Source organism: Liolophura sinensis, chromosome 1 (genome assembly GCF_032854445.1).
Source record: "Liolophura sinensis isolate JHLJ2023 chromosome 1, CUHK_Ljap_v2, whole genome shotgun sequence".
Lineage (NCBI taxonomy): Eukaryota > Metazoa > Mollusca > Polyplacophora > Chitonida > Chitonidae > Liolophura > Liolophura sinensis.
Window position 1 is genome coordinate 60,632,580 of NC_088295.1, and position 9,208 is coordinate 60,641,787.

The 9,208-nt window shown below is 36.4% G+C and overlaps 1 long non-coding RNA gene across 1 annotated transcript; it reads right to left on the minus strand.

Annotated features, from left to right (window-relative positions):
• Positions 1-1,141: 1,141 nt before the first annotated feature.
• Positions 1,142-6,346, minus strand: LOC135482223 (uncharacterized). The gene is made up of 4 exons (XR_010446211.1): positions 6,291-6,346; positions 5,865-5,924; positions 3,205-3,302; positions 1,142-2,712 (listed from the first exon to the last, which is right to left on the minus strand). It is a non-coding gene; the product is annotated as an uncharacterized LOC135482223 (long non-coding RNA).
• Positions 6,347-9,208: the final 2,862 nt, after the last annotated feature.

Below are 9,208 nucleotides of genomic sequence, written 5' to 3' on the forward strand. Positions count from 1 at the left end.
CCGATGAATAGTTACCCAATCAAGCATGTGATGTGTTCACGTCACATTTTAAACAGACAAGTAAATGTCATGTGAAATGGGGTTGATGGTTATTAACCCCTGGCCCTAGTACATCCGCGAAAACTTCGAGTATATCTCTTTGCCCCATGGGCCATAACTCAGAATTATTTGTGGATCTCTGAGTTATCTTCCCTTAGACAAAACGAAACTGGTGCTACAGCTTGTTCTGTGTGCCATACCTTTGTATCCTTTTTAATTTTCAACTGGCGTTTTCGCAGTAGTGCAAGGTACTGAACAAAAGCCATTATTTCGGTTACGTACCTTAATACTGCAGAGTCCCAGCTAGGCGTGTGCATATTTCTGTGAGGAGTTCACGGCATACATTTATCTTTCTCAATAATCAATTTTACTATTGGTGCAGGTTTTATGTTTATGGATGGAGAACACTGGGGTGACAAGTACCTGACAAGCCACCCGATTCAAAGACGTCGAGGAAACAAAAAGAAGTGGAAACTATATATACTAAAATAGTTTATGGAAATTAAAAAAGGACACATGATTGTAATGAAAATAAAAGCTTTATTATTTCTTGCGTTCTTCAAAAATGTTAAAATATCACACGATTAAATCTTGATGAGAACAGAGGCATAAGCCTACTCACTGGAGTACGCAGAAAAATTCAATTGCCACAAGCCTTTTTTTCCTGATTATATGTGTTATAATAAATATCTACGTTTTAATACTGAAACATTTTCTGGCATAGTGGTTGTGCTGTAAATTACTTTAAATCAGCTAATGTGAAATCCCAGTTACAAAACTGCACAGCGCAAAAAAGACCAGCGGGACTGGGTGTGATTAAAGACCACGATTCCTCGGTTTTTTGTTTTATTCCTCTTTTCGATGTGAAAAAATAATGGATTGACGACTTAAAGTGTTGATGAAAGTGTGTGCAGAGAGAATGAATTGATGATTTTGCTTTCCCTTCTTGTCTTCAGCTACTCGGCCAACTGACAAAGATGTTCATATTTAGCGAATTGTAAATTTGTTTTTATATCATCTTTTTTCTAATTATCTAACTAGCACCTCCTCAAAACGCACAATTCAAATAGATCCTTTTTCTGAAATATTCCAGTTAGTTAGTTGTAGAAAATAGAACGTATCTTATAATATAAAACTACATCTGTAATATGAATGTGTGAACATATCAGCACATCACAGCTTGCATCCAAATACATTATGACGCATATCTCAAATTCTAGGTAAATGTTTAAACTAATGTGTTTAAAATTATCGCTTATAAATCCTGTTTAAACATGGTGTAATATGTGTAGTAAGTATATGCCCCTTAAGGCTTGCTTTTGTTCAAACTGCATTCGGCTAAATTAAAATACCTTAAAAGTAATTTGTTCAATATCATATACATATATGCATGTGCTAACAAATCATGTCAAACATCTCATGCTGAGAATACACACGAAATAAACACATTTATCAACTCAAAGAACAATACACAACGCACTGCAGTTTACAGTGAAATTTGTGGGAGTAATAGACGCACAGATGCATCTAGGAGAGGCCAATATCGATATGCGCTAAACTGTCACGCTCAGCAACAACATCAGATCAGCCTATCCGATCACGTATAGGACCTCCGAACTACATTTACAAATTATCAAAGAACAACCAAACTTACAATGAAAAAGACAATGAAAATATACACGAATTACATTGTTCATGTTTAGTTTAATAATTTCTCTTGTTTATGGGATAAAAATGAAATAAAGAAAAAAATAACACTTCCGCTAACACGAGTTAGTATATACATGCATTATTTCAATGCCGACGACGGCCCTCATATTATGTGATGCCCTATGCGTTCAACCGCTGTTGTTTTGATGTATGAGTGATATTAACAAAGTCTGGAGTTACATCGTCAGAGAAATCTTTGCATTGATTTTCATCTTGTTGTGTGAGGACGAAAAACAAACATACTATTTTGAACAAAAATAAATTTTCGGACAACACTCTGTTTAACCTTAGAAAAGTCATATCTAGCAGCCACTCTCTACACCGACAAGGTTTACTTCAGTGCAATTTACAGGCAAAAGTCAGTATAGGGACAGGTCTCTATAGTCCGGCTGTAATTATATCGCTGTTAGTAGCACTTTTTTGTTCAGGCCAATTAATATGGCCCTAAACCGTGTAGTTAACAAATTCATCCTTCCAATTAATACTTCATTCGATGGTAAGGAAGAAGAAAAAATAACACAAAGATACATATACCTGCATAAAGCCGCGTTTACACGTCTCGCTGAACTGGCTAAATTCGACAAATTGATGAAGTCATCAATCAGGTTCAAACTGTGCGATCTGTTAAATGTTACAGTCGCATGAAAAAGCGCGATTCATCCTTTCATTCGACAAGCTTACCGTGTGAAAGCGACTTAAGTACTTGAATATGTCGAGTTCCAAGCCACAAGTTTTCCGCTGACTTACTGAGCAGCACAGGGGTTATCTTGCAGATTGTTAAGCTATTTAGCTTTAGGAACTGTTCGAATGGCCGTCCTCTTCATCATTGTCATATTCAACTGGAGGTCCCACCTGCCCAAAGGCAATGCTGGCGTAGGTGGTTGGGTTCTCAGCAGGGTGCATGATGGGTTGGGTGCCCACGAAGTCCGTGTCTGCGTATACCAGGTTGTGAGGACCTTTTATCTGGAATAGTTGAAATTTAGCAAAGAATAACAACAAAAATATCGGGAGATCAATCTCAAACGGATAATTAACCATTTAACCCCATCTGTTCGAATTCTGTCCTATTGAAAGTTTACATTCTATCCTGAAACGTTAGTTTATATGTATGTTATATGTATCACCTGTGATTCATTCATGTTTTATATTCATGTATAGTATGTCAGTATCTAAAACCTGTATCCTTATGGCATACAAGGCTTTATCGCATTTGCCCAAGAGTTATTCCCCTTTGTCTTCTTGGCCAATGGTATACACTTTAGTGTTAAATCACCTCGTTTCTCTGAATCTAAAGAAAAATGAGCCTGTACACAACAACGCCTCGTTGAGACCTTGTAGATTGCCGTAGAGTATCACTGCCACTTACATGTACATAACAGAGCAGTATTGGTCTCATCAGATGTCTGAATTAAACACGAGAAAAAAATAACAACTGAGATTGACAGTTACATGTACCTGGCCAGGTCTGCTAGATGGTTCCATTCGTTCAACTTCTCCTGAGTTAGAATACCCAGTAAAAGCCGCATTAGCAAAGGTGTCCACAGTGGTTTTACCTGTGTATTGACAAAGACAAGCACAAACGTGTAAACTGGCTGCGGGAAACGAAGCCTCAGAAAACAGTTTATCTAGACTGAGGTAAAGATCGTGTTTGGAATATTCAGTTCCAGCAACATCTTATCCAGGAAGAACCTGAGAATAGCTGGGCACGTCCAAATGTTCTCTTACACTAAATCTCATTTTAACGTCATACTAAGGCTACATTGCTTGCTTATCCACAAGGCAACTTTCACCTCAAACGTTGTTTTAAGTTAGGTATTATATTGTACAGTGTACTGCATATCCCAGTAAAATGTGCCACACTGCTTGTGTTGCCTGAGTGATCACAGACGTTTAAGGTGGACCACTTCGGTGGCCTAGTGTTAGAGCGTTCACCTAAAGGTCAAGAAACCCGCGATTCATGGCGGACCGTACCGAAAACTTTGAAAATCACACTTGTTTCTGGTTCTCTTGGCGCTCACCAACGAGAAGTCAGAGCAATAAAACATGAAAGGTTGTGCAAGAGTCAGTATAGTATGACTGGGTGGGATGTCATGTCCGGTATCTTCAGTACGATATTTCAATAACCGACGTAAAACCCCAACTTATATATACATGCATACATACATGTACGTGTGGGGAAGTTTGTTAGTAACTTGCCATGCTTCGGAGTTTTATGACGACCTCTCCTGTTTCAAATATAAAACGGACCGCTATCGTATGAATGAAAACTGAGTATGCAGTTAAACAAGAAATGAATAAAGAAATAAACAAAATAAAAATGTGTCACATTGTGGAAAGAAAACATATGATCGCTACTGCTTTCGGAGCCGAAAAAGATCCATGGTGACAAAATCAGATAGCAATAATAAAGTACAAAACCAGGAAGGAATCATGCAAAGAGAAGTAGTCAACGCTGTTCACGATGACGCAAGGAATGTTCTCGGCAAATAAGTGAAATCAGTGTTCAAATAACGTACATGTACCTTGCCAGTACACCATTAAGTTGTCCATGATAGAACATGTATTTCAGTTTCTCTTTGATTACAACTGTTTATACATTGATATTCTAGACAAGACATACAACTGAAATTTCCAACTCGTTTTCATTTGATAATATATTTATTTATTTATTTGATTAGTATTTTACGCAGTACTCAAGAATATTTCACTTATACGACGTTGATAATATAAGTCGAACACAAATTCAGATACTTCAGTTTCTTTTAGATTTCAACTGTTCATAAAGGCACCTAGCCCTTGGTTAAGCGAAAATGAATAGGACACTGAACGCTCTGTAGAATTTAACGAAATTAGAGTGAAGGCGTTTGATATGCTGCTTTTTAATAAATGACTTGTGACGTATCTTAAAATCATCAGACTACATAGAATGTAACAAATGCTAATAGACGAGATATGTAGATGCAAAGTTACCAATACACAACAGAGAACGATTGTTCAACAGCGTTGGATGAAGAGGTTATCAGATATCTTTATCTTCTTATTATCTCTAATGATTAATTTATATTATTAACATTATATTGGAGACAGTTCGCCAAATGTGTCCATAATATGTTTATACTAATATGACCAATTTATTTCTTTTGTTGGAAGTTAAGAAAGGAAGATCGGACTCAAATGTGATAATCGGATCAACATCAATGTGAAATTTGCTAAATAACATCCCTTACATCCGTGACAATCGTAAGATAAACATAATAATCACAGGCCAATGGTATAGTAAGTTTTCAAAGAATGGCATTTAAATTATTGAAAATATTCATGTGATAAAACAAGAGAAGTTTGTGATTCTGTCTAGTATGGTAGGTCAAAATTACCCGGTGTACACATGAATTGAAAATAATAAGAAAACTGTTAATTTTCACGAAGTGTAATGAATGAAAAAAGACATCACGTGATCACTTAGCTCTGTACATACCTCTGCTGGTCCATAGCCGGCTGTCATAGAGCATAAAACAGTATACGTAACTAAAACATATCTATACATTTACTTACCTATAGAACTATTTCTTCTACCAGTTATAACATCGTAATTCCAAGTCAGCGGTTCAAGCGTTAGCCTTTTTTTGTTTTGCGTATGTTAGTTTTCATAATAGATTATTTCATAATATTTCATAATAATTATGTGTCTAATGTTTATAAATTTTCAAAAGGCTTGGAAAATAGAAACAGAAGATGTCGAGTTCCCAATAAAATGGACGGTCTTAGCTCATAATAAACTTGTTTCTCATTGCTGCTTTCATCTTTTTGGTTTGATTGTTTCTATATTTGTATTCCTGATAAATTATAACCGACAATGAAGACATACATCGAGCAGTCAATCACTTCACCGCCACTTTATAAATGAACAGTCTCATTCAGCCTCCTAATCTGTAAACAATATGCCACTAATGGCTCCACTATCATTACACCATAAAAACAAAATACTCTCTAAAATTTTTGCAGCTCAGTAACGTCTGTAACTGCCTTGAATCTACACACTGCTAACTTGAGGCTGCTACTGCGAATATTTTTCAGGTTCGATACAATAAATTATTTATTTACATAGTAATACTCACCATTTCCATCCTTCTTTTTGCCATTGATTAGACCAGTCTTGTTAGCAGGCGTAGGTTTTCCTGTTAAATAATCCCAAATTATAATGAGATTTTTATGATAAATATAGCAACAAAGAGACATTAAGCTACATACAAAGTGCATGACTCTTTTGCTTAAAAACACAATACAGGTATAGACATAATTATGATTTAAATGAGAGAAAATTTGGTGATCAATCTTTGAGAGCCAAGCTCAAATCCGTTTGGTAGAACATTTTAGGGGTTTATCACACACACACACACACACACACACACACACACACATACTAACTACACATAAATACATACTAACTGACTACACATACAAACATGCATAACGACTATGCTACACTTCCAACAGGCAAAACATATAGCTCAGGTGATAATTCGTCCGAAGTGTCGACTTGCCTTTTGATTTCCCTGGCTTTGGCTTGAAGATCCCCTTAGCTTTACCGAAGGCACCTTCATAAAAGTAAACCGAAAAATGGGCCTTAATCTGATTTGACATTTATTCATGCATTGTAAGAAAACAAATGGGAAAATAACATAAATGACTACAATTTTCATAGCAAATCCAGAGCAGGAACGACAGTGCATGTGATACATTGTCAGTACATTGTCACACGTAACCGATGAAATCGGAAATCATGTCCGTTTAGGTCAGTTAGGATAATTATTCTAACTGTTCATGTAAAGGCTTAAATAGTGGAAAAATACATTCCTTAGCACCAAAGTTTAAGGGGAATTAGTTTTAAAGATTCACTCATGATATTGGCAGTTTATTAGACATCACTGGTCAAGAATTTCTAAAAATGCAGTTTTGTCATCACATGTGATAAATATTTATGTGAAAACAATACCAAGTTACCAGATCTGGGTGATGCTTAGTCTAGCAGAATGCTGATCTGCGCAGAAATATAGTACGGTGTAAGAGAATACAGCAAAACAGGGACAACAGTATGACAGTGGGGGAAATGGTCATACATAACAGACGGTGGAAATCCAGACTCTTGTCAATTTACCTCGGGATTTTCAAGATTTATCTCTTCATGTAAATGCTTAAAGAGTAGGAATTTATACATTCACACTATCGTGGAAATGGTACAAAAGTGCAGTGTTATGACAAGTAAGGAGCTTAAAGAACTGAGCTCTCTCCAACTGAACGGATATTACATTGTAAGACACTATGTCACAGGCTCGGGTGAAGCTTTGGCTCGTTCTGGACCAGGTTTCATGTACAAGGTTTGTGGGGAACACAATCTCGTACTGGTATTAACATTAACGTCGGCCATAAATCAAAGGTCAGCAAACATTTAAAGAAAACAAACCGGTTTCCTCTTTGGCATTCTTCTGAGTTTTGTTCACTTCGGCATACACCGGGCCCTTTGGTGCTAAAAATGAATGGTGATATGTAATTACTAGGTCATTTTCATATTGTAGTCACTCTTGTCGTATTTTCCTTTTTTACACACACAACGTATAACAAAACATGTCAAATTTTGAATAATCTGCTGATATACAAAAATCACATATTTGATGTTTTTACCTCCTCAGAAAGCGAGTACTTTTGCTGCTGAAGCCTTGGAAAATCTCTTAAATGTGAATTAAAAAATACAAATTATAGTAAAGAGAAAATAGTAAAAAGCATCTATCAACCTGACCTTTCGCAGTTTCGCCGATCTTCTTTGGTTTGTTTACTTCAGCGTAAACCGGTGGTGCTTGTTCTGAAATTAAAGGCGTTACACTGTAAGGTACTGTAACATATGGGATTTCCCCATAGACGTGATTAACCCCATATATCCGGAAGGATGAATTTACTTAGACATTTATCAGTTTATATCAGGGTAAACTGTGGACTAAAGTTCCTTCGTGCACGTCACAAAACCCAAAGACTACCAACAGGAAATGCTTCTCTTGTTTTACAGACACACAAGAAAAGAATCCAAGATTACCTCATACAACGAAAAATAGAAAACAGTTTATTGTATTTCGTGTACACGTTGTATATATTTTTAAGATCTAGCACGTGTACAACAAACCAGAAAATTAGCTGATGAAACCATGCATCGATTTACAAAGTACTGCAATACGTATCATTTGTTATATCATGTTAATAAACAGACATAGAAGCATGTATGTGTAAAGGACATTTTTTCTATAGGTATGTCCGGAAGGAATTTGGAAGGATTTGCCTGATGTAGTGTACTACTGTGTTCATATAGATATCTGTTGAAAACCTAGTGTTACTTTTGCTGAACGAGAAAGAACTGGAGAAATGGTTTTCTAGATGTTAACAGACCTTTGGCAATTTGGTTGGTCTTCTGTACTTTGTTTACTTCTGCGTAGACCGGTGCTGGTTGGCCTGAAACTAAAGATGATGATATACAGCCGCCCATGAACGTGGTTATAAACTGGACTAAAACCTTTGTCCACATGGCTCCGTCTTTAGGTCTGCTTTTTTTCTGCACTACAAATATCATCGTCTGATGGTAAACCACAGAAAAGTCAATTCAACCCTACGGAACAGAGGTAACAATGATGTATGTAATTAGAAAGAATACATACGCCATATTTTCCCCCATCAGGCGCTGCCTAATGCCAAAAAATGGCGTATATTCGTTAATCCTAGACTTTCCTAGCCGACCACAACGAGCCACCGTCACGTTTCTTTGTCCTAATACGTAATAAAGTATTCTATAATAACAAGAGTGAGTGAGTGAGTGCTTGGGGATATTAACAAGAGAGATACTTGTTAAACCTTCAAATTTGCATGTGTATATAATGTTCAGAGCAACTTCGATGGTCATCTTTATCACTTATGTTATATCACGATAATATACGGCAAGTATGCACCGTTTTTTTTAATTCTAAGTGATATGTCGGGGAAGAGGGTTAAAAGAAAGAAAACGCCTAAAAGTTTTCATAGCAGCTAACAAACCTTTTGTCGGTTTGGGGGCCGTCTCTGGCTTGTTTACCTCTGCGTAGACCAGTGGGCCTGAAATCCATTATGAAAGTAGGCATAACTGGGTGACTTCATAATATAGATACATGTACATATGGTTACAACTTAAGTTAAATATACCCTCCAGTATGGTTCCATGATTAAGTTATTTGGATTATCAGCTAATGGAAAACTCATTTTAGGCGTAAAGTGGGATATTTCCACAAAATGTTATTTTAGTAACAAGGACAAATCTATAAAAATCGAAAATGTGCAAGGAATTCAGGAGTCTGCAAACCATAATAATGGATCACGTTAGCCTATTACAAAGGGAAGTAAATCTTGTTACACATGGGAAAGAAGAGCCGTCTGCCTACTTCAATTA